Below are 27107 nucleotides of genomic sequence, written 5' to 3'. Positions count from 1 at the left end.
ACCAATAAACATATCACAGAACATACCGGAAAATACCACAGATGATACCAGGACATGGAAGACTAGAGAACGGTGTGAAGCATTATGAATGGATTACCTGGAATTACTGAGGCGGGATACAAACCGCCATATAGTACGTATAGGATACGTACTAGGGTTAGGAAGGGGCGGTGCTTCCGCACCCCCCTAACCCTAGTACGTATCCTATACGTACAAGATGGCGGCGCCCCTTCTACATGGGCGCCGCCATCTTTACGTACTGGACGCATAGCGTCCAGATGTGTCACGGCGCCTATGACGTCGCGAGTCCGCGCCAGGCGCCTCGCGACGTCATAGAGGCGCCACAAGAAGAAGCTCCGAAATGGAGCTTCTTTTTTGCTCTGCGCGGGAGCCCCGCGGTTTGACTGCTGCAGCTCCCGCACGGAGCAAACGGCGGCGGCGGGGAAGCGCCGCAAAGCGGCGGTTTGTATCCCGCCCGTATCTATCTTCCACCTATCTTCCAACAAGGTTTCGGGGGCATAAAAATAAATATTTAACTATTAAAAATATCTACCACTAAGTCAATAAATATCTGCTGTTTTATGCTTTCTTGTTGCACTGGCAGAGTGAGGGGAAACAGTTTTGAGCTTTGCCGAGACTCAATTTAGCTAAGTTTGAGAATCCTAGTCACAAATATGAAAAAAACTATGAAAACATTTTATAGAGCAAAGCATAGTTAAATATAGCTCTGTTAATGTATCCTCTTACCACAAGAACACCCAGGCAGTCTGATTACTCAAGAGGTTTTGCCTGATTATTCATCACACTGGATGGTCTCAAGAGATAAAGGGACAGAGAATACCAGAGCTGTTAGAAATTGGAGATAACAGGAACTGAACTTGGGACACCTGGTCCCTCAATGCAAAATATGTGCTCTAACACTGATATTTAAAGCTCATGTTTCTTGGTTCTCAGTAAGCAGAGAGGTAGCAGTTGTTCAATCTGCAAATAAAATGTTCTGAATATGCTCAGAGACACTCAAAATATTTCAGATTAAGAATTCTCTACCCTTCATTTATCAACTGATCCTTATCGCCACTTATGCTTTTACATGAGTACAAGGAGGTTTCAATTTACTTCAGAGTTGTTTCATGGACTCATGATGAAAAACTCATGATGAAAAAGTTGATGGCAGAAACTACCGGTAACCCTGGAGCTAGACCAGTCTACATGATAGGTGCCAAAACAGAGAAGACCCTCTTCTGAAGATGTCACATACCCATTAGACTTTCCCCAATACTAAAAACAAGTTCCATTTCAGAGGCCCTTTCTCAAAACATTTTTCACACATGGGACATGTGAGGGAAAATCACATGCAGAATAGGACTGTGGGACCTCAATATCCATGATGTAGCAAAGGAAAGCTCTCCATGTAGACTTGTACATAGATAGGTTTGTCTGTTACCTCAAGAATGTAGGGAAGTTCATGCACAAGGCCTTTCTCTTGTAGAGGTCTACTTTTGAATGTGTAATGTCAGTGGCAGGATCAGAAGTGCAGCCTCACAACTCCAGTCTGACCATACTTCTCTTCCACATGACTCACTCATGGGGGAGGCTAACGTAAGCTCTGATTGCCTATAAAGTCAATTTACTACATTGTGTATTTTGATTTTCATTATTATTAGTAACACGTATTTATAGCCCACCTTTTTCCCAGTTCAAGTCTCAAGGCAGCTTACAAAAGTTAAAATGTTCATATTATACAAAAAGTTAAAAATATAATTACATTAAAAATCAATATCCCACCAATGGCCTTTCCATGGTGGTGGGATTGCATGCTCCATGAGGCAAGGGGCTATATTACTTCTGGTTTTATTTAACTTTAGAACGAAATTTGACAGATTGTGGTCGTGTGGACGAGCAGGAGGAGCGTGGTCAAGGGCGAGAGAGAAACGGAGAACTATTAGTTATTTAAATAAACACCGGAAATACAGCAATATTAACTTGAAAGAGAAGAGGAAGTAATACTTTAAGGTTAATGTAGAAGTAATTATACTCGGTTGAATTTTTTTACTGTGTATTATTGCAGATTATTAAGCTAATTAGGGACAGGGTTTGGTGTATTTTGATTGACTTGTATCATGAATTCCAGAGCCCAAACAAGAGCTATGTCACAGAATCAGAGTCAAAGGAGACTGTCTATAGAAAAAGCAAAGAATGTTGATATAAATCAAATAATTCTGGAAAAAATTGAAGCTCTGACACTGAATTTAACCCAGGAGATGAATAATTTTAAATGAGAAATAAAACAAGAAATCCGGGCTGATTTGAAAGAAATTAATCTAACAGTAGATAGATTGATGACAGATATGCAAGTATCAAAAAAGAGAATTGATATTCTAGAATGCAAAACTGAGAAATTGGAGACAAATGTAGCTAAATTGAATTCAAGAAAAGAAGAGGAATTAGATGAGAATGCAATATGGGAATTAAGGATGAGAGAAAAATAAATGAAAATAAGAGGGCTTATTGAGGAAAAAGATGAAAATTTAATGAATAAAATAGTCCCAAAGATAGCACAATTTATTGACAAAGAAACAGAAAATTTTGAATCAGAAATCAATAAACTCTACCGTGTGAACTCAAAGATAGCTAGAGAAAAAGGCTTGCCACACGATGTTACAGTTCACTTCGTCAGAAAACAAACAAGAGATACATTCCTAAATAAACATAATGAAACTTGATTTGTGCTGGAAGGTCAAGAATTGAAGGTGTTAAAAGATATCCCAGCTAGACTGCTCAGGAAAAGAAGAGACTACATAAATTTAACATCATTTTTGAGGAGAGAGAAAATTCAATATCGTCAGGAGATTCCAGAGGGCCTAACGTTTTGGTGGAAAAAGAAGAGAGTGAGAATTGTCACACCTGAGCAGGCTAAAAAAATTTTGAGACGATGTTCTGAAAGAAAGCAAAATCCAAAAGAGGAAGGATCAAATTTAAACCCAAAGGACCAAGAACAAGAATCAGGAGAAGAGGGAGAAGAAACGGAAAGAGGGGCCACAGTTGCTAGAATGATAATTAGAAGAGGAAATTCAGATGAAGAGACTTTGGAGGAAGAAGAAGGAGAAGATGAGAGAGATGACGAATTGAGACTGGTCTCAAAAGATTTGTTGAAAGAATTAGAAGGGGATAAAGAATCCAAAGTGGAAGACGAAATTGCAGAAATTGTTGACTCAGAAAGAGAAGTAGAAGAACAATTGGAGGAATATTTTGATAATTAGCAAGTGAATAGACAGACAACTAAATTAAAATAAATTATTTAGAGAACAAAGGGATTACACTATGGATCTGCACAAATTGTTGAAAGTAGGCACTTGGAATGTCCAGGGGTTAAATATCCCTCAAAAGAGAAAAAAAATATCCCATTACATGCAAAAATTAGATATATGCTGTTTACAGGAAACAAGAATCAGAGATAAAGAGACCAAACATTTCAGATGTGTTAGATTAGGTCAGGAATTCGTAGCCGCGTCTAAATTTAAAAGAGGGGGAGTTGTAATATATGTGAAAACAAAATATGAAGCAAAAAAAATTTATGGCAATTCTGAAGGACACTTCCTAATGATAGAGTTCGAATATAATGAATATAAGATATTAATACTTGGAATTTATGGCCCACAAAACAATAAAGGTAAATTTTATTTAAAAAGTGTGAGAGAAAATGATTGAATTGAATTATGAAACATGTATTATGCTGGGGGATTGGAATGGGGTAGTAGACCCCAAAATAGATATAGATAAAATTTCAGATAAAATTATGAAAAAAAATCAAGGAAAATTGCCCAATGAATTTTTTGATATGATGAATTTATTATCATTACAAGACACATGGAGATTTAAATTTGGTAATTCAAAGGAATTTACTTTTTTTCTAATAGGCATAAGTCTTGGTCAAGACTAGATATGATATGGATTTACTCCCAAGAATAAACAAATTAAAAACATTACCAAAGATTTGGTCAGACCATAATCCAGTAATATTAGAATTGAAATTTGGTAAAAGAGAATATAATTGGAGAATTAATCTAAATGTTTTAAAATATGAGAAAACACTTCTGGAAATAAAAATAATATAGTAAATTATAACTGTAACAATGAAACACCTATGCAGATAATTTGGGATGCCTCAAAAGCAGTGATAAGAGGTTTTTTTAATGCAGAAAACATTTGAGTGGGGGGGAAAAGAAGGAAAGAGAAACTAAGTAAATTGCAAAGACAGTTAGAAGATTGGGAAAATCTTCTAAAAAAGAATCCCCCAAATGAGAAAGTTTTACAAGAAATTAAATATATCCAAAAACAAATTTCTATATTGATGGTAGAAGAAATAGAAAAAAACCCAAAATTCTATAACATTATTTTAAAATGGGAATTGCATGATGAAATAGTGAAAGAATTCATGATTAGATGGGCGGTGGATTTACAACAAACAATTGAATTTGAGCAATGGGAGAAATTATGGAAAAAGAGAATTAAATACACAAAAACTATAGATATAAGAGAAAACGTTTATCTAACACCCTACAAATTATCTAAAATATTTAAAGGAACAAATGAGAAATGTTGGAAATGAATGTATGTTCCTAGTTCTGTCTGACATTTCCAACATTTCCCATTTGTTCCTTTAAATATTTTAGATAATTTGTAGGGTGTTAGATTTCTCTTATATCTATATTTTTTGTGTGTATTTAATGGAACTGTGAGGTAGTGAATAAATATTGGAAAAGAATACATAAAGAAATGAAAAAAATGTTCAATCTCAACATTTGTGCAGATCCTAAGATGTGCCTTTTGAATATCATGGATAACCCAAAATTAGTAATTACAAATGGTAAATTAATATTTTAAGTAATAACTGCAGCAAGAATGGTTTTGGTGAAGTATTGGAAAGTAAAAGAAATACCTTCGATTGAAGATTGGAAATTGAAAATATTGGATTTTCTTGAAATGGAAAAATTAGTTTATATAACAAGGCAGCAGTCCTTACAAAAATTTTACAAAGAATGGAAATCCTGGATTATATATCTTCAACGTGAAAACCCAGAAAATAAATGGATAGCTTTAGTAGAGTGAGTTAGTGGGCTGATAGAAAAGATGGAAAATATAATATTAAGTAGGCCTGTTACAAAGATAAATTTATAGGTAGGTAAATATAGATAGGGTTAGAAATCACTGAGGGAATTATATATGTATGTGGAGAACATTCATGTGTTGTTTTTTTTTCAAATCTAAATGAAATAACATATTCAGATGAAATGAAGGAATTTTACATTAGCCATCTAAGGAGTGTATATACGAGAAATAATAAGAGTTAGTAAATAATTAGTATTATTTTGGTTATGATGAAGTGTTCTACTGTGACAACTTTGGAAGTGTAATTTTGAACATTTTGGAGTAGATATAGACAAATATTTATGTAAGTTGACTTTTTAAATATATATATATATATTTTTAAAAAGGCAAGGGGCTATATTGATGGCAGGAGTGATGTTGGTATGGTCTTCTCATGTCAGACATGCTGAAGAGCCAGACTAAATGTGCCAGAAAGGTACTGGTCAGCAACACTAGTTGGGGGGTGACACTGGTGGTGGGTCTCTCAGTGACTACGGCAGTAGCATCATAGCTAATGATTGTTAGTACTGCACGGAGGAGGCACCACATGGATAGGCTCAGTCAAGGAAGCCATGGCCCTGACACTGCAAGACCTGAACAGAGCTGTTAAAGATAGGGGGACTTTGAGATCTTTCATTCATAGAGTCATAATAAGTCAAAACTGACTTCACGGCAGATATATATATATATGCAGTTAAAAGCAAGACTTTAAAAAAGAAACCAACAAATAAAAATACATTCTGAAAGGCCCCTTTCCTTCAAACAACAAGCCATCTAAAGCCCACAGATACAAAAGGCTCTTTACCTTCCCATGAAAGAATAGCAGGGAGGACATTAGCCTCATCTCTCTGGAGAGGGACTACCAGACCCTGGGAGCAGCCATCAAGATGGCCCTCATCCATGTTCTTATGAGATGTATCTGGAGAGTGGTGGAACAGAGAGAACAGCCTCCAGAGAAGTCAGGCTCATAGGGGAGAATAGTCCTTCAGATAACCTGATGTACATGGCTTTACATGTTGCAAGCAGCACTCTGAATTGTATCTAGAAACAAACCAGCAGTCAGAGCAGCTGTTGCTACAAGAGAGCATACTGTGCCACTCTTAAGTCCTAAAATAAGGAAGTATGAACAGGATCAAATAATTGTGTAAAATAATTTCCCTCATAAGGGTCATTTTTAATTATTTGTTTCAAGCAAAAGTTGCTTTTGCAGCAAAGTTCTTAATACGCGGAGTCATGTTGCAATAAAAGCAAATGAGATGGATTGTAATCTGGTGCCTCCACTATTTGCCATGCATCAACTAAAATCTGTTAATGCATCAGATAAATCTTGCTCTATATTGGAATGTGTTAGTAATATATTTTAACAACATCCATTTCAGTAACTATGTACTGATTCTACTATTTCCAGAGTAACAATCAATACTGGAATAATATTTGCATAAACAGTCATTCTTTATGGAAGACCTTTTGGAATAATTAACTGTGATGCCATCTACCCAGAACCCTCTACTTAATCGAACAATGGCCTGCTGTGACACTTTTAACAACTACTTTGCAGACAAAATCTGTCAGATAAGAGCCCATTTGGATGCCAATGTTGAAGCAAAACCGACTACTGAGGTGTCCAGTAAACCCATTTATGAGATTAAACTGGATCAGTTTGAGCTTGTGAGTACTGATGACGTGGACAAGATCCTTGAAAAGGTAAAAAAGACAACATGCCCTCTTGATCCCTGCCCATCATGGCTGGCCGTCCAGGGGGGTGAGGCATTGATGGCACTTCTTAGACGTATCATCAATGCTTCCCTTGGGGAGGGTCATATACCATCCACTTTGAAAGAAACGATCGTTAGACCGCTCTTGAAAAAATCCTCCCTAGACCCCCTGGAGATGAAAAATTATAGGCCTGTTTCTCATCTGCCATTTCTGAGCAAGGTGATTGAGAGGGCAGTTGCTCTTCAGCTCCAAGCGGTCTTGGATGAAGCCAATTTTCTTAATCCATTTCAAACGGGTTTCAGGACCGGGTATGGGGTGGAGACTGCCATGGTCGCTTTAACTGATGACCTTTGTCTAGCCATCGACAGAGGGAGCGTGACCCTGTTGGTGTTGCTGGATCTCTCAGCGGCATTTGATATAGTAGATCACGATATCCTTCTGGAACGCCTGAGAGAGTTAGGAATTGGAGGCACTGCTTTGCAGTGGTTCTGCTCCTTCCTCTCAGGCAGGTTCCAGAGGGTGATGCTCGGGGACAGTCGCTCTTCAAAAACAGAGCTTAATTGTGGTGTTCCTCAAGGCGCCATCCTGTCCCCGATGCTATTTAACATCTATATGAAGCCGCTGGGAGAAATCATCCATGGATATGGGGCTGGGTGTTATCAATATGCTGATGACACCCAAATATATTTCTCCATGTCCCGGTCATCAGCGACAACGACAGATGGCATCTCTCCCCTCAACCAGTGTCTTCAGGCAGTAATGGATTGGATGAGGGAAAACAAGCTCAAGTTGAATCCAGACAAAACGGAGATACTTATGGTAGGGGCCCCCAAACCAGGGATTGGGCTGCAACCTCCAGTCCTAGAGGGGCTCATGCTCCCCTCAAAGGACTGTGTTCGCAGTCTGGGGGTGCTTCTTGACCCATTGCTTCAGATGAGGAATCAGGTGAATGCAACGGTCAAGAGCGCCTGCTATCAGCTTCAACTGATACGCCAGCTGCGCCCTTTCCTGGAACAGGGTGACCTCGAAACTGTAGTACATGCACTGGTAACCTCAAGACTTGATTTTTGCAACGTGCTCTACATGGGGCTACCCTTGTGCCTAGTCCAGAAACTCCAGTTGGTACAGAATATGGCAGCCAGGTTGGTCACAGGAACAGCAAGGAGTGACCATATAACACCAATATTGAAGTCACTCCACTGGCTGCCTATCAGTTATCGGGCACAGTACAAGGTGTTGGTTATCACCTTTAAAGCCCTACATGGCTTGGGCCCAACCTATCTAAGGGATCGCCTGCTTCCATATAATCTGCCCTGTACACTCTGGTCCTCTGGGAGGAATTTATTACAGCCCTTAAAGACCAGGTTGACAGCGACCTCCCAGAGGACATTCTCTGCAGCCGCTCCCAACTTATGGAATGGCCAAATCACCAATCTAGAGAGCTTTTAAAAAGCCATTAAGACGGATATCTTCCGGCAAGCCTTCCCAGAATAAAATGCTCAGCCACAAATAAGACTTCTCATCCAGTGAACTCTGCCCATGATGATTTTTATTTAGCTTAGTCGGTTTTAATATGTAGTTTTTAATCTTACATTGTTTAATCTTGTTTTAAGGGGGGTATTATGTATACATGGATGTATTTTAACCTGTTGTACGCCGCTTTGATTGCCTGGCAAAATGTAGGATAGAAATAAATTTTTTATTTATTATTTTATTATTAACAACAATGTGGTCTTTCTGCAACATCTAATGTAATAACGCTGCTTCCTTGACTCTAATCAAAAGCACTGCATCAATACTATACGTGCTTTAATTTTAAAGGACCAAAGATCCTTATACTATTTAGTAAGTTATTTTGTGATAATTTTAGAAATCCAAAGATTCTTGGTTTTGTTTATAGTTTCTTTCAAAAAGGAAACTGAGACTATTGCCCCATATTTTTAAAAAAGTATATTATAAGCAATGGCAGAATTGGAAGTTCACTTCTACGGTGGGCCCTCCACATTTGCTGGGATTAGGGACACAGGACCTTTGTGACAGTGGGGAAAATGCAAATTAAAAAATATTATTTAGCTTGAAAAAGCCACAAATTATTTAGCCCCCCAAATCCCACAAAAAACAGTGCTGTGGAATTCTGAGAACTGTAGTTTTGTGAGACATTAAGTCTTCTCTGTCAGAGAACTCTGGTGCTATAACAAATATAACAAACTACAGTTCACAGTTTCCATTGCAATAAGCCATGGCAGTTAAAGTGGTGTCAAACTGGATTATTTCTGCAGTGCAGATGCACCCTGAATCCTCCAGCATGACCTCTGATGGAACTTGGCCATAGAGACATGCTGGAGGACCTAAAGATTCCTAGAGAGCATATTGATCAAATCTGTGAATAATAAAATTCTCAAAAGTCAAAGATGCAAATGTGGAAGGCCAACTGTATAATAAACTAACGTCCAAAACACACTAAAGAAATAATCAAGTTTGAGACCGTGTTAACTGCCCTGGCTCAGTGCTAGGAAATCCTGTGAATTGTAGTTTACTGTGGTACCAAAGCTCTTTGACAGAGAAGGCTAAATGTCTCACAGAACTACAGTTCTCAGAATTCTCTAGCATCGAGTCAGGGCACTTAAGGTGGTCTCAAACTGGATTGTTTCTGCAGTGTATTTTGGCCCTAAGAATTCTATTCAGTGTTGTCTGGTTTTTAGCTGAAGATTTCACTTGGAATGAAATAAAAGTTTCCATCAAAAAGTTTCACCAGCACCAGCAATAATTACTACTCTACTAGTACTGAATTGTTTCTAGACACAATTGAAAGTGCTGGTGATAATCTATAAAAGCCTGTACACCTTGGGTCTTTGAAGCGCTAGCTCTCCTGGTTTGCTCATGAGAGATCACCTGGAAAGGCTTCTTTCTGTCTCACCACCTTCTCAGGATGATTTGGTGAGAATAAGGGAGAGGGGTTCCCAGTGGCTGCTCTCAGACTCTGCAACTCCCTTCCTAGGGGGTCCAGGATGGCCCCCATCCTTGCTCTTCTTCTGCCAGCAAGTGAAAGCATTTTCAATTTTAACCTGTATTGTTTCTAGCATATGGTTAGCCACTGAGTCTCATTATTGAGAGGAAGATGGAACATTGATGATGATGATGATGATGATGATGATGATGATGATGATGATTTGATATAACCTCCAACATGACATTTCACAGGCAGAATGAGGTATATATTTGTAGCACTCTAGTCCAAAGAATGAGAGCCAGCAAGGCATAGTGATTTGGGTGCTGGATTATGACTCTAGAGACCAGGGTTCAATTCACCACTCAGCCATGAAACTCACTGGGTGACTTTGGGCAAGTCACATGCTCTCAGCCTTATGGCAAGGCAATGGCAAATCTCCTCTGAACAAAACTTGCCAAGAAAACCCCTTGATAGGTTTGCCTTAGGGTTGCCATAAATCGGAAACAACTTGAAGGCACACAACAACAACAACCAAGTCCAAAGAATACTTTGTCTACCCATGCTTATAAACCTGATTACAACACATTGCTGAAGGGTTTCTCCATCATCTCTATGCTACACCAATTTATTCTATCACTGGCTGACTTCTACTAGCTTAATAACCAAGACAGAACTGTCTTTTTTACTTAAAATATATGCTATCAAGGGGGAGGGAAATCATTATCCAACAGGTTATAAATGGTGTCAAAATATAATTCAGCCACTGCAGTTGAGAGACATAGCAAGCTGGGCACTGCATGATGCCTTAGTGTCCATAAGCATGGACTGGCACTAGTTATATTCACTCCAACTTCAGAACTAAAGTGCCAAAGGCCCCAAGGAAAGAGCCAAGCCCTGAAGGACAAAGATAACGACTCATATTAACAGTTTTAACAAGGCAGTCTCCAAAGGACAAAACAAGGACCAAAAAAGTGAAAGCATCTCCTTAATAAACAGGAAAGTCAGAATGTACGCCTTAGTGAAGGAATGGATGACACGGAGGAACAGGCATTTTGTAGGTTGAAATAGCTTTCTAACTGTCTTCCACTGCTGTTGGATACCTGTGAAAGCTTCCCAGGAGAGGTTTTACAGAGGCATCATCACTGATGCTCCTGCTATACCTCCCACATCCATTTTGATTACAGACTAGCAAGAGTCAGCTTTTTCAACCTTCTGTCCAAAGTAATGGTTAGTTGGTTCCTGTAATTAGCCTAATTTCATAGTAATCTTATTAAGATGAGAGATCAGCTGCTTTCCTTATTAATATGCAGAAGATGAAGATGCTAGTCTTCTCCCTCTCTCTGTTTCTGTGTATATGCAACGCAGGTAGGGAGAAACAGAGCAGGAGGGGATGAGAATGTGGGAAAGCAACTTTAAATGGAAGGTTTTTATTTCATTTCATTTCTGTGCTGCATTTCTCCCAGAAAAGGACCCAATGTAGCTCACAAACAAATCAATTTAAAAACTTTACAATATTTTTTTAAAAAAACAATTAAAATCAACTAGTTAAAAACAGTGTAACATTATACAAAACATACAAGTTAAAAAACATAACTAAAGCACACACCTTATATAAAAAGCCTCCCTGACACAATTATATATTAAAAACCTGTTTGAATAAAAATGTCTATGCCTGCTGGTGAAAAAAAACAGAGAGGGGGCCAGCCTAGCCTCCCATGGAAGGAAATTCCATAGGGTGGGAGCAGCCACCAAGAAAGCTCTCTCTCATGTCCTCACCAAGTGAGCATGTGATGGTGGCAGGACCAAAAGAAAGCCTTCTGCCATAGATCTAATGACACTTGCAAGTTCATATGGGGAAATATGGTCTTTCAGAATGTCTGGACCTACACTGTGTAGGGCAGTGATGCCCAAACTCTGACCCTCCAGGTTTTTGGACTTCAGCTCCCAGCATCACAGACCATTGGCCAACATGGCTGAGGCTTCTGGGAGTTGAAGTCCCTGGAGGGACAGAGTTTGGACATCACTGGTGTAGGGCTTTATACATCATGACTAGCACTTTGAATTGTGCCCAGAAATGAACCAGTAGCCAGTGGAGCTGATTCAACAAGGGAGGTGTATGCTCCCTATAACTGACTCCCGTCACCATTATGGCCACTGTATTTTGAACCCACTGATGTTTCTGAAGAGTTTCCAAAGGCAACTCCACAGTGTGTTACAGTAGTCCAAATGGGATGTAATCAAGGCATGTGTCACTGTAGCCAGATCAGACGTCTCAGGGAATGGGTCCAGCTGGCACACTAGTTTTAGCTGTGCAAATGCGGAAAGGGGATACTACAGCTTAGTCGTTAAGATGCCAATTCTTTTTTATATATAATTTTTATTGAAAAAAAAACATACAAACAAAACATACAAACAAACATGCCAACATATTAAAATACCGCACAATTGTACAAAGCTTTAGTTACAATTAAATACATTCAAGTACACTTTCATATTCCTCCGATCATTGATTAGTTTTTTTTCCTTCGTTCTTCTCTTCATTCTTTTCCTTTCACCTCCTACTCCTCTTTCTTTTCTCCCTCTCCTTTTCTTTCTTCTACTACCTATCACATCATCTTTTCTTAAGCTACTCCTTCTATAATTCCTCTCCCACCCTTTCTCCTCCTTCTTATCTACATTCCCTTCAATTCTACCTCCATTCAACTTACCCTTACCTTCTTCTACATACTTAACCCTCATACACCTTTAACCATTAATTAACTTCTGATTTCTTCCTACTCTTTCGTACCATACAAACATCCATTCTAGAAACACATAGAACAAACCCTGTATATTTATTACAGCATACAGCCAGCACCACGATAAAATACAATACAATAATGACCACTTATAGAGGCATAGAAACTCTAACATGTGTCAACTTGCAGGGCATTTTAAAAGGTTGTAAAAATGTTTCAAAGAATCTCTTTAGCATAGTCTGCATATCAATAACAGAAATTGATAGAAATAATAGAACAGTATAAAAAAACCCTATAGACCATCCTAGAACCATACAGGGAAGCCTCGTCAATCAGTTTATATAAGATAAAATTTCATACAGCAAATTACATGGTGTCTGCAATAACAATATCAGCCATAATGAAACTTCCAGAGTTCACTGAATCTGTTTTAAATAGCCTCTCCGAAGGGTAATAGCAGCTGCAAGAAATTTAGCGACTCTGCTAGTTACATCTTCATTATGGTCTGCTAAAATATGTTTAATATAAAATTTATTCTCCCTTCCGGGTAAATATTTAACAATAGGAGTTATATAAAATGCATGGGTCTCTATATAGAGGAGGCAGCTAAGAAGAACGTGACTAATTGACTCAATCTCCTCAAGGCCACAGGGACAAAACTGACAATGGTAGGGTACCTTATTGTACCTTCCCTCCAGAACTGCTGATGGCAGAATATTTAATCTTCCCAACATAAAGGCCCTTCTTTGCTTAGGGATGGTCAAAAATTCAAAATATCTAGCACATTTTCCAGTTTCCTCAGATTCCCCAATAACAAAATGTAGTGGCGATTGACTTCTATGACTTTGCAAGTCAATATCTTTAATTCTCTGTGTGATAGTAATTTTTGCCTTGTTGTAAGCTAGTGAAGATATAAATGATAATGATAGCCCAATAGAGGACAGCTTCATGGCTAAAGATTTCTTCCAGGTAGAAGTAAAAAGGCCTGCTAAGATTAGTGATGCCAAGCCGACCGGTATAAAGAGCAATTTTAACCAAAAATTGCATTTGCGGATCCACATATGTGCTTCAGCTGATAATAAACCAGCTTCCAACTGAAGGGAAGCGTTTGGCACACAATTTGGTATGCCAAGTATAGACCTTAGGAATTTGGTCTGTACAGTCTCAAAAGGGACAAAATTATTGAAAGAACAGATCTCTGAGCCATAGGTTTCTAACAACAAAAACCTCAAGGGCAGCAGGAACATATTGACCACACTTATTGAAATAGAAAGAACAAAGGGCCATGATACTTCTCTGGACATTCATTATTGCAGTCTTTTGATGAAGATTTGCAGATCCCTTTTCGTGGAAGACTATGCCCAAATATTTATAAAATGTCATTTGTTCAATATGGTTGTTATTTACTGACCATTTATGGTGTATACACCTTTTTGAAAAAACCATAACTTTGGTCTTACTATAGTTAATTATTAAAGAATCGTTTTGACAATAGTCTACAAGGGCTTTCAAGAGTCTGCTAAGGCCTACCCTAGTAAGTGACATGAGAACAATATCATCGGCATAAGCTAACATTGATACAGGTCTGTTTGACAAGGTTGGATGGTGCGATGGTACAGCTAAAAGTCATAATTACAGAGTTTATATAAAAATTGAAAAGGGTCGGGGCTAACAATAGAACAAAAACAAACATCTTCCTTTGAACTTCCTCATTTCTAAATATTACTATCTTGAAAAGCTGTTTTATACCTCCCTAAATATATCTATTCTATTTCTTTGTTGTTACTCTTCTCTCATATAATTTTGTTATCAAAACAGTACAAAATATAAACTTAAATTTATTAATAAGATCTTTATCACCTGACTTTTCTACTGTACCCTACATTTAGAGTTAAGATACCAGTTCTGATGATCATAAGGTCTCAAGGTTGGCAGTTCAAGGCCCAAGTGCTGCCACATTATGGGGTGAGGTCTTGTCACTAATCCCAGCTTCTGCAAACCTAGCAGTTCAACAGCATGCAAATGTAAATAGATAAATAGGTACCACTCCAGTGAGAAGGTAACAGTGTTCCATTCAGTCATGCTGGCCACATGACCACCAGAGTTGTCTTCAGACAATGCTGGCTCTTCAGCTTAACAACGGATATGAGCAATGCCTTCTACAGTTGGTCACGACTAGACATTCATTTCAAGGGAAAACCTTTACATTTAAATGAGCGTTGCCCCCCACACTTCCTAAAACCCAGCAGCTTTATTTAGACATCATATTCTCTCATGTTCCAAAACATTTGTGCTTTCCACCTTTCCCTTCTTTGTTCCACTGAACAGAAACTGACAATCTGTGGTTTGTCACTTTCTCTAAACCAGATTTGCAATTACAGTTTAAACTTAATTTCTGAAGATCACTCATATGGAGTGAGTGCAGCGAACTATCTGTGATGCCCTGACCAAAGAGCAAAGACATTATCTCAGGAGGAGGGAAAAGTAAATAGGTTAGGTTTTGGTATATGAACTCCTAAGGATACGACAGTTGCTTATTGCACTAAACTATCTACATTTGTGGGAAGAGCTGGAAGAGGATTAATGAGGCAAGGAAGTGGTAAATCCTAAAGTAACTAGTTTACACCACAGATTGAAACAAGAGAGATTAAGCAAGAATGGAAAGACACTCTCGTTACTCCTAACTGCATTACTACTACTGCCTGTAGGTTTTCCTATTTCTTTTGTACAGAGTGTTGCTGTCTTGTCTCTGTTTCCAGCAATATAAACCACATTTTGATGGTACAGACATCACAAAATATCCTGATTTCACAAAACAAGCAGTGTTCTATAAAGCCAAGCATGTGATAAAAGTGAAAGATGGATTGTATGAACACATGACTCATTCATGATCCTTGTGTTTGAGGGATCAGGAGACACAACAATCACTTCTTATTAATATTTATTTCTTTAAAAATATTTTCTTATTTATTTTTTTAAAAAATAATTCACAGCATTCATGATATACTAATAAGAAGTGATTTCACCAAAACACCCATCCCAATGTTCTACCATCACCAACAACACCTAGGGGCCCTCACTCATGTGAACATTGTGAACATTGTAAACATTGTGAACATTACTGCAAGCACTGAACATATACAAGATAACTGAGTTGGTGTACCATAATGGAAAAAAAAAATCCTAAAACAATTTGCAACTTATAATATGACATATTAGACTGATGCCATCAGGTGTCCCTTTGACAAACTGTATATAGGAAAAACATCTAGGGTTTTGACATCCGCACATGAGAACATCTTAAGTATATCGGGGGGGGGGGGGGGGAGAGATGAGGTGCTCCTCTGAGTTGATCATGTTTAAAATACATGATCATTCTTTCAATGATTTACACTTTGGGGTGCTTGAGAAACTTTTTTCCCCCAGAATGATAGGGCCCTGCTTAGAAAAGAAACAGATTGGATATTGAGAGCTGAACCTCAATGCCTTATGGTTTAAACACAGACATAGTGTATATCTTTCTGCTTTAAAACTCACACATCCCCCTAAGTCCACTCTCTGCTGTAGAATTGTTATAAGGATATCATTGATGCATACTGAAAAAATTGGAATAGTATAATGCTCTGCCTCCTACTTTGTGAACTATCAGTACCCAGCTTTGGAGATACTGTTTCTAGAATTCCTGTAGGTTGACTTTAAAGTTGTAATGTATTATTTTGTGCCTGTACAAGTTCATTTAGTTCAATACATTTTTTAAAAACTGAGACAACATATATGTAATTTGATGCAAGATAAACGCACATAGATTTTATAAACTGTAACTTGTCTTTTGTTGTAATTACTGTTACCTATGGATTGTCTCCTTTTCTTTTAACTGTTCCTGAAGACGGCCATAAAAAAAAATTTCCAGGCCAAAACACATTGGGCTATTTTCAATAATAAAATCATCTCTTTTTTCAACATCCTGAGATTTTATCTCCCTTCCACATCACGGATGTTACCAATTCTCTTCGTTTTTTGTGTAGTCTCTGTATTGCCAAAAGGTGGATTTGAGTGCTGGATCAGGCCAAGCTGGTCAATAGACACCAATCTGGATACCTTGATTTTTGACTGCTGGGAACAATTCCTCAGTAAATAAAGTCCTATTAATTTAAGAATACCTCTTTATTCAGTATAAGATCCCACTGCTCAGGGGTTGGATTTTGTCATACAAATCAACCAAAATCCATATTGTGTTGTTGTTGTTGTTGTTGTTGTTGTTGTTGTTGTTGTGTGCCTTCAAGTCATTTTCAACTTATGCCAACCCTAAGATGAACCTATCATAACATTTTCCTGGCAGAATTTGTTCAGAGGGGGATTGCCCTTGCCTTCCTCCAAGGCTGAGAGAGTGTGACTTGCCCAAGATCACACCGTAGGTTTCCATGGCTAAGCAAGGATATGAACTCTGGTTTCCCAGTGTCCTAATACAACACTGACACTGCTACCTATTCACTGTATACATATACACTGCCCTCCCCTACCTAATCTGCCCATACTGTTCAACCACTATCCATCCAACCTATATCTATACTTACAGCATTCTTTCCAGCTGTCTGTGACTGAATTTGCCTACTTGTTAACCTGGGATTCCTCCTAGCTTGCCCCCTCCCTCACGTTTCTTTACTCTGCTGAACCTGCACAAATGTTAATGTGGCATTTGGAGACCTGTTAGACTTGTCAGCATTTAGAACAGCCATCCCATTTGCCTACGCTGTCTCATTTCCTGCATTATTTTTTAAGACAGCTCAAATTCGGCCAAGTTAACTATCCATGTGATCAAGACAAAGATGATCTCAATTGATTCTGAGATGCCTCAAAGCACAGCTCTTTGATAAACATAGATCTACTTGATAGGTCCTTAAGCAGAAAATGTGGACCCATGCACACCATGAATGTATTCAGGGACTTCTACAATTGTCAAGCAACCACATTAGAGACTCCTTTATGTAAATAGGACACAAAGAGAAATGAAGCAGAAACAGAAAGTATATACTAATTGAATAATTTGCACAACACTCAATGGTATTTTTAATTAGATTAATGTATACGGACTCTGCAAGAACATACAAACTCCCTATCTGTTACTCTGGAGCAAAGCTGGGTTCTCCCTCCCTCTCTCTCTCTACCTTGGGGAGTAATTTATAGGGTCAGTGAAACCATACATCCTGTTTTCTCCCTGTTTTATTTGCTCTTGAAGAAATTAAGCATCATAAAAGTGAGGCTCCATATTTAAGGAGGTTGTTCTAGTGGGAACAAGGAGCATAAAAAGAAGTGATGAAAAATGTAAATAAATGCACATATAGGGATCTATGGATGCTTTAATTCATTCTTCTATAAACTCTTTATAAAAGTGGTGGACCCAATAAGAAGATCACTCCCCCAGCAGTCCATGTCATTTCATTATGAACTTCTCCTGTATTTTTTGTCATGAAGGTATTTTTCCAGTGTAGTCCTTTTTGTCTCCCACTGTAAACACTGTTCAGTTAAAATTCAGAGGCATAGCCATGTTAGTCTGGAGCATCATTATGCAATGGGATCTTGTAGTGCCTTTGAGACTAACTGTAAGAAAGAAATTGTAGCATATGCTTTCACAGACTAGTTCACTCCATGCATCTGAGAAAGTAGTCCAAGTCTACAAAAGCTGATATTACAACATCTTCCACCCAGTTAGGCCTGTTACAGACAGGCCAAAATAAAGCTGCTTCGAGTCACTTTGGAGGTATGGTATTTCAATGATGCATGCGTCCTAAGAGTCCAAAAACCGCACCAAAGCCACGCTCCAGTCCTAATAATAATAATAATAATAATAATTTTATTTATATACCGCCCTTCTATAAACCAGGGCGGTATATAAATAAAATTTTTATTATTATTATTATTAGGACTGGAGCGTGGCTTTGGTGCGGTTTTTGGACTCTTAGGACGCATGCATCATTGAAATACCATACCTCCAAAGTGACTCGAAGCAGCTTTATTTTGGCCTATCTGTAACAGGTCTTAGTCTCAGAGGTGCTACAAAATCCCTTTACCCCTGTTCAGGATGATACTCTAAAAAACAATGGACAGATAGTTGGTATAAGTAAACAACAATGAAAGAAAGAAAAAGGAAAGTGAATTTCAACCCCATCTACTGATTTAAATGTAGTAATATTCAAAGACACCACTGTGTTAAGTCTGTATCAGCAAGCAAAGAGATCTTGCAACACCTTTGAGTCTGAGAGAATGAGTCTTTTGTAGTCTGGATATTCTTCATTTGATATAAATGTAGATTGCCTATTTATAGGCTACCCAAGTTCCACTGAGCTGCATTTCTGAATACTGGCCTGCAATCTAATCTGTACCTATTTCATTATTAGAGCATTTACTATTTATTTTAACAAATGGCATCGTGACAAACTCACCAAGCATATTAAGTAATGAATATACAGTACAAATACAAATAAAGGAAGGGAAGAAAACAAACACACACCACCACCAAGCATTTGCGGGAAAATCAAGTCAGCAAAATCCAGCCTGGATGATACATGTGGTTCCCTAGAGCACCCAAGCATACCTCCAAACCACAACACCTCCCAAAAAATGTGCCAACCCCCCCCCCCCCCCATTGCAAATAGCAAGTCATAAGGCTGCTTCCCATGAAACACATGATTAGCCAGCACAAATGAAAAGTCTCACCAAGTGGGAAGCAATGACACAGGCACAGTTTCAACAGGCCTCCATATGACAGTCCTGTTGTTATGAGAAGTGGCACTTAATCTCTTGTTCTCCAAAGCCAGCTTGGTGACAGCAGCATCAGTGAAGCCAGGAGCACCTAGCACAGCAGCACCTCTTGCAATAAAACACTAATGAAAATAAATTGATATGTATTTTACCCATATGCCGAGGAGCATATGGTTAATGTGTTTAGACATCACTAACAAAGTTAAGCCTCAGCTAAATTCTCTGGCTGATGGATAAAGACCATATTCAACAGCAAATCAAGGTTGACAGTAATTTCAGCTCAAGAACTGCTATTCAGGATGCACCTGTGCATTTTTGAAGTGTCCTAATATTTTTTTAAAAAATGAGTTTGGGGACTACCGAGTTTCACAAGTACAATCAAATTGGCATTAGTCACTGCAAGGATCACACTGGGAAACCTATGGCTGGGGGCACAGTTTGTTGCTATCTTCAGTAGTGACTGAAGAAGAGGAAGGGAGGCAGTTCAGGCTAGAATACCCATACAAGTTCTCATAATCCTCCTGGCCTGAGAAATCAACTGACACTCCAGGTCCAATCCCATGAGACTTTGTGACACAAGGACAGGCTTTACACTTAGAAGTTGAACTTCAGCACCAGGATCCCTGACTATTAGATACGATGCCTCATGCTTCTGGAAGTGATGTCCAAAATCTATGGAGTACCAAAGGTGCAGAACCATTGGTCCAGGTCAGTGCCACTTAGGTGGTCCATGAACTCCTGTTGGTCCATGTGCCATTGGATTCCAGATCCTGGAGAATTTTCAGGAAAGAAAAAAATAATTTGACCCAATAGACATATGTACGCTACTGGTCCCTGGCACATTTGAGTAAAACTAATTCACTGGTCTAGGCAAATGGTTACTCCACTAGACTATCTTGCTAAACTATTAGTCTTCTGTATATACACATACCTGCCCACAAGATACCTCTCTGTCTCTCAGCAATTAAAAAAAAGTCAATATTTCTGCATTAGTCTTACAGACAAGGCCATTCTTTTTCTGTTAATGGTTTAATATTCTCAAAGTTAAGATACTCTACAAGTTCCTAGCCAGCCATGCTCTTTTTCAACATACTCCGTTCTGGGATACACTTTTCCAGATCCATTTTTCCTGCCCAAAAAGTTACCATTCCTTTATTTCAATTCCTATGCACTAGTTTTGCCGGTGCACAGAAACAAAGTGAGGGGAGAGTGGAGTAATCCCAGAGATCCTATCTGTAAAGCCATGACTCTGCTGTTCTTCGTCTAGGTTTTCGCCACATGCTTGCTTGCCCACTCTGAAGGAGAATAAAAGGAGGAGGAGGAAGAGCATGAATTGGGCCCAGAGAGAGAGGGAAACGAAATGGAAAGTGTGTCTAAAGGACAGAAGTAAATAAAGGAACAGTTGTCCCTTTGAGGATTGGAGCATCTGTGGATACCCCCACCCCATTTTTGTCAGTGGGGGCCCACACCAACACAACGATAAATACATCAGCATCTGTTGGGGGTAATGGGACCTGAGTATCCACAGGGAGGTGGAACTGAACCTGCACTGATATGGAGGGCCAACTGTATACCTCAGTTAACAAAGAAAAAGTGTTCCTGGAAATTGGGTGCCTAATTGCAAGGAAAAAATATGGAAGCTTCCTACACCACAAAAAAAGGAGAGCAATTCAACATGCTTCAACAATCTTTTTGTTCAGAATTAACAAGATACACATGGGAAATTAAACAAGCAGGACAGGTAAGCCTTGCAGAAGTAAACAAAAACATTTTGAACCTTCTAGAGACCACCTGCAGGCTTTTTTTGAATTGCACCCAAGGATGATTTTCTCTTTCAGCAGCCTCCATATTTCTTATGTTTTCCATTTCAGTAGCCAAACTCTATGTTTGTTTGTTTTTTAATATGCTGGGCATAGCTGGTGAGACTGGTTTATCTGTTTTCTCCTTTTCTCTCTGTTTTTCTGTTCATCCATGCTCAGTAATATATGCCTTCTTCCATACTGTCCATCCCGCACACTAAGGTCCTTGGGGAAGAATCTACTTCAGCCAAAAAAATCTAGACTAACCTCAGTTACCCAAAGGGTCTTCTCCACTGCTTCTCCAAAGCTATGGAATAACCTGCCGAAGGAGATCCACCACATTTCAATTCTTACAGCCTTTAAAAAGACTCTTAAGATGGATCTCTTCCAGCAGGCCTTCCCTACCTACTTCCTCTCCCTGTTTACTGTGACTTATGTCGCTCTCTCCACCAATTCTTTTCTTAAATTTAATACTATTGTATTTTTTTTTATTTTTAAAATGCTGATTATTTAATTGTAATTTTAGTATTGGGTTGGGGGGTTGGGAAGGGACTAATTTTGAATTTCATTGTATTCTCTATGTATTTTTATTGCTGTAACCCGCCTGGATCCCTTGTGATTGGGAGGGCTATAAGTAAATAATTTATTCCCTTGTGATTGGGAGGGTTATAAGTAAATAATTTATTATTATTATTATTATTATTATTATTATTATTATCATCATCATCATTATCAACATCATCATCATTCTGAAGGCAGCTGCTGTTTATCTTGCCTGTTGTAGGCAGGCATACCACAATAGGACTGGTTAAGCAGAATCCCACTCTTGCTCCTCTCAAGTTTCATTGCATTGTTTACTGCAGGTGCATAGCTGCAATCCAACACTGAAAGTCTTGTAGTTCAAAGCTCAAACCACTACAGCCAAGTAGAGATATATTTCATTTGGGAAAATACTGGACTAATTTAAACTCAACTGGGGAGCAGAAATGAAAAGTCCTTGGTAAAGGCAGGAGTTCTCAGTAAATACTTTGGGATAAAGAAAATAAAATTGTTTCATTATGGAACAAAACCTGAGACTTGTGGTTTTTTGTTTTGTTTTGTTTTTTACAGTTGCAACTATGTTGTTTTTTTAAAAAACAGCAGGTTTTTTTTTAAAAAAATACAAATTTCACTATTATTCAATCGTTCCTTTTTTGGAGGTTAGGGAAAATTTCAAAGCAGCATTCATTACTCCAAATATAGTTCACTTTAACTAAATGGAGATTAAAAATGCAATAAACAAATTAAAAATGAAACACATGTGGACATTCTTAATAGCAACATTAGATATTGTAAGTGATGCAAATAGATACTGGAATCTTTGTTTATTGTTAATGATTATTAAAAATCAATTAATTTGCATGGAAACTGTCTCTTTCTTCTTTATCCAGTTGTAGCTGCTATTGTTCTGGACATCAAAAAAGAGATTGGGGGGCTACCTCCATTGACTCTTGGGTTGAATAACATGGCAAACCCATATGAATATGAAGCAACTGTAAGCAGGAATGGGAAAGACCTGTTGACGAAGTGCAAGCCTTGTTGCCACCCAACATGAATAGCCATATTTATTTTCAGCCAAAAAGGCTCCCAGAGCATCTTATAAATGGTTAATTTGACAATTCCCTGACCTCAGGATTTGTTGCTGTGTTACTTCAAGCCATTTCCATCTTATGGCAACCCTAAGATGAACCAAGCATGAGGTTTTCTTGGCAAAGTTTTTTTTCAAAGTGTGGTTGCCTTTGTCCTTCTCAGAGGTTGAAAGAGTGGGCCTGCCCAAGGTCACCCCATGAGTTTCCAAAGCTGAGCAGGGACCTGAGCCCTTTCCTCATCTGCTGGTCCAAAGCACAATCATGTACATATGTACAAAGATTAGCTTTTAATCAGAGCAGAGCACTGCATCTGTGGGCTTCAAGCCACAAAAACTTATTCTAAATAAAATCTGTTGATCTTTAAGGTGCCACAAGACTACCTGCTTGTTTTTGTTACAACTGACTAAAATAGCTGTGCCTTGCTAGAAATTGATATGACCATGACAGAGCTAGCATAGTGTAGTGGTCTGAGTGTTGGACTATGACTCTGTAGACCAGGGTTCAATTCCTAGCTTGGCCATGAAACCCACAGGGTGACCTTGGGAAGGTTGCATGCTCTCAGCCTCTGGGGAAGGCAATGGCAAACCTCCTCTGAACAAATCTTGCTAAGAAAATCCCATAATAGGTTTGTCTTAGGGTTGCCATAAGTCAGAAACAACTGGAAGGCACACAACAGCAACAATATAGTGATAATGATACAGCAAAAACAAACTTGAGTTTCCCTTAGCCAGAATTTCAAACTCTGACATATTCCAAAAACCAGTATTGTCCACATGGATGGCTGAGATAGTGACACTTTTGTTTCTGATGGTTCAATATACACAAACTTTGTTTCATGCACCAAATCTTTACAAATGCTGTCTATAAAATTACCTTCAGGCTATGTGTTTAAGGTGTATATGAGACATAAATAAATCTTGTTATTATTGTTTTTATTATTTATTTATTTATTTATACATACCCCGCCTTCCTACTCAAGGCTAGGGGTGGGTCCCATCTCTAAGATATCTCATTATGTATGTAAATGCAAATACAGGTATTCCAAAATTCACAACACCTCTGTCCCCAAGCATATTGGATAAGGAAGACTCAACCTTCATCTTGTGGCTTTCTAGATGAGTCACTCCCATCTACAGTTATCAGAGTGACAACTAAAGAGGGCTCTTATACTTTTAATGGTTTTACCTTGGTTATATGCCAAGCAACATCTGCTGAGATTCATTCTTCTACCCAATACATACAGGTGCCCTCTCCAGTTTTCAGTCTGGCAATCCTACTTCCATCACGTCAAGTCAACATGACCAGTGGCCACATTGGCTGGAGATTATCTAAAATAATCTAACACAGCTGGAAGGCACTGGGGTACAAAATCCTGCATTAGTACATTATAATGGTGTCTGGACTATCTGGTGTTTTAAAACCCAGAGCCAATTCATTGTCTCCTGACCTTAAAGTCACCACTCTTCACTGAGTGTGTGTCCTTGTCCAAAAGAGTGAGACAATGTTTCATCCTTTTCTTTCCTTTCTCTCCCTTTTCCCAAATTTTCCATGTGAATATCAAACAAATGACAAGTATCCCTCTTCTGCCACCACTTCCATTCTGTTTTGTTCCTGCAAAAACAACACAAAACCATATGTAGACATTTTACTAGCTCTATCTTAGGGTCGCCATCAGTCAGAAATGACTTGAAGGCACACAACAACAGCAAGAAAATGTCTGCTGTAATTAAAATGGGAGCTCCAGACAATACTACCACCACTTCATCCCTTTGAGTTCCTCTTCCCCTTTTTTACAGACTTCTTCTGTTTACTCATTTCCAATATTCATTTCCTATAGCTTGCATCCCTTGAAGATGGAAGCATTAGCATTCTGGCTCCATAACTCTGCCAGGATTGCTCTACACACCACTTTGCACTTTGTCTTTTGCTTACTTATAAAAGGGTGTTATAGGCAGATGTGGAGGGAGGAGAAACAGTAGCATTTTCACTCTCTTTCCAGCCCTGCCTCTCCACCCTGCTCTTTAGTTTTCCCAACAGCTATAAATCACTTCAGCCCAGCCAGACCAAAAACTAAAGGAGACAAAGCTGCCCTCTCCTCCCTACCCCCAACAGTCAGTCCCCATTTTCCATTCAACCAAAGTGGGCCACTGAAGAAGCAGCAGCCCAGGAGCTACAAGTAGGCCAGACAGGAATAAACAGAGCAAACAAAGAATATCCTGTCCACTTGGAGAGAGGCTAAAGAAAGAGTGATGTCTCCATTAAAATTCAAGGCAGGGAAGCAGCACGCAGCCTGTCAACAGCCTGGCTAATAAAATAAAATAGTGGGGTGGGAAGGGGGAAAGGAAAGGAAGGCTTAGTATAGAGGGAACAAAGGAAAACAGACAATGGCTGTAGATGCAGATGCTGAAAGCCATGTGCCAGGCACTTTGTTGTTTTAAAATTTCATGCCTTCCAGTATTTCACAGATGAAAACTGAGACACATGTGGCCAACTGATATCAGTGTGGTCAGGATGGCAAAAGTTATGAATGAACACACAAGCTAGGAGAGGGCAAAAAGAGGTGCTTTCTGCCTGGGGTTCCTGGGAATGGCATGTTTCTGCCCCTGCCTGTTCTCTCCTCTTCCCACTGCTGAATTAACTGAGTGCAAACTACTTAAGAATGCTGAATTCAGTCTGCATAAATTGAAGGACAAAGAGAGAAACTGGGGGGAAGAGAGAGAAACTGGGACATTTAAAAGCAGCTGGAAAAGTGAGATGATGGAGGAGTAATCATGAGTTTCCTGGCCAGACTGGGACAGCTGGAGCAATTGAAATTTCACTTATCCAGTCACAGCAAACAAAAGGCAAATTCACATATCAGACTCACTACACAGAGAGAGGATGGTGTCACTTGAAATATTGTACATATGACCTCTCAACCCATTGACAGACACTCATCTGCAGGTATGCCAGCCCATACCTTGGCAGCACTGCAACTTCTACATCAAGCACACATTCTACAGATCGTAATTTTGGGGGATAATGTCCTTATAGCCAAAATATTCTGGGGGGATTCTACACACTTGAGTGGGGGAATTTACACACTCGAGAAGGCTTGTTTTGAATGGAACCAGGGACTATTTGCATGCAAAACATGTTCTCTCCCTGAATTAAAAAAAAACAGAAGTGGACAATCCCCCAGGTATTATTAGACTGCAGCCTGAACAATGGTCAGGAATATGGAGCTTGCATCTTAACAACATCTGAAGGGTCACACTTTGCCAACCCCTGTCTTAAATAAGGATGGTCTAGAAGCAGTCTGAAAAGGCCTGGTTCTAAAGCAAAACACAAACTATAAACACTAGAGAAGAAAAAGTTTGCAAAGCCCCCTAATCTGTTTTGCAGTACATCTACATTACATTCCCCTTCATGGATGTGTGTGTGTATGCCTTCAATTTGACTGTTGACTTATGATGAATTCATTAATTTCATAGAGTTTTCTAGGCAAGGAATATTCAGAGTGATTTTGCCAGTTCCTTCCCATGAAATATTTTTCTGAAATACACCTGGTACTCATTGACAGTTTCCCATCCAAGTACTAACCAGGTCAAATCCTGCTTGGCTTCCAAGATCAGACAGAATGTGGTGTCTTTAAGGTATATAGGATTCATATTTATTAACATTAAAATTAAAAGGGAAAGCAGCCATCCTACTCAGATTACAACACTGAATGTGTTAGTCTGGTATGTTTGTGTGTGAGAGAGTGGAGGGGGGGAGAGAACAATTTGCATTCTCTACCTTATGTATAGCCCAATTCATTAATAGCTGTACAAATGAATGGTTCTTTTCTAGACTATCACACACCTTGCTTTCCAAGCTTCCATGCCTGACTGCATGCATGCAGAATTTCACACATACAGTGTACAGCAGGGGTAAGTAACCTTTGGCTCTACATATTTGTTGGATTTCAGCTTCCAGAAGCCCCAACTAGCATGGTAAGTAGTAAATGACTGTGCAAGTTGTAGTCAAAACACCAGGAGGGTTAAAGTTCCCCCACCTCAATCAATGCAGAGCCTTGTAGTGATGTCTACAATCACTACATCACAGCTAACATTTACATGATTCTCCTTCTACCTACCAACCCCACAATGTTCATTGCAATATTTGAGCCAGGGTATCACAAGTTATAGAAGTGTAATTTGTACAATAAAGTTTTTATCCATCTACCTGTCTGTCTGTTACAGTATACAAATATACATGCTTTATCACAGATTAACCAAAAATCATTATCTAATGGAACCAAAGTGAAAGCCACAGGATCTGACTTATCAACCATTTTGATACCTTCTTAGCAAACACTTCAGATTTCTGTACTTTGTGCTTTAGAAGT

The 27107-nt window shown here is 38.8% G+C and overlaps 1 protein-coding gene across 1 annotated transcript in view; it reads right to left on the bottom strand.

Annotated features, from left to right (window-relative positions):
* TBXAS1 (thromboxane A synthase 1) overlaps positions 1–27107 on the bottom strand; it is a 353042-nt gene that overhangs the window by 272739 nt on the left and 53196 nt on the right. The gene's annotated exons all lie outside the window — the stretch shown is intronic.

The sequence above is a fragment of the Sceloporus occidentalis genome, unplaced genomic scaffold, assembly GCF_023333645.1.
Source record: "Sceloporus occidentalis isolate IW3139 unplaced genomic scaffold, rSceOcc1.0.p SCAF_5, whole genome shotgun sequence".
Classification (NCBI taxonomy): Eukaryota; Metazoa; Chordata; class Lepidosauria; order Squamata; family Phrynosomatidae; genus Sceloporus; species Sceloporus occidentalis.
This window is presented reverse-complemented; position numbering and strand designations above follow the sequence as displayed.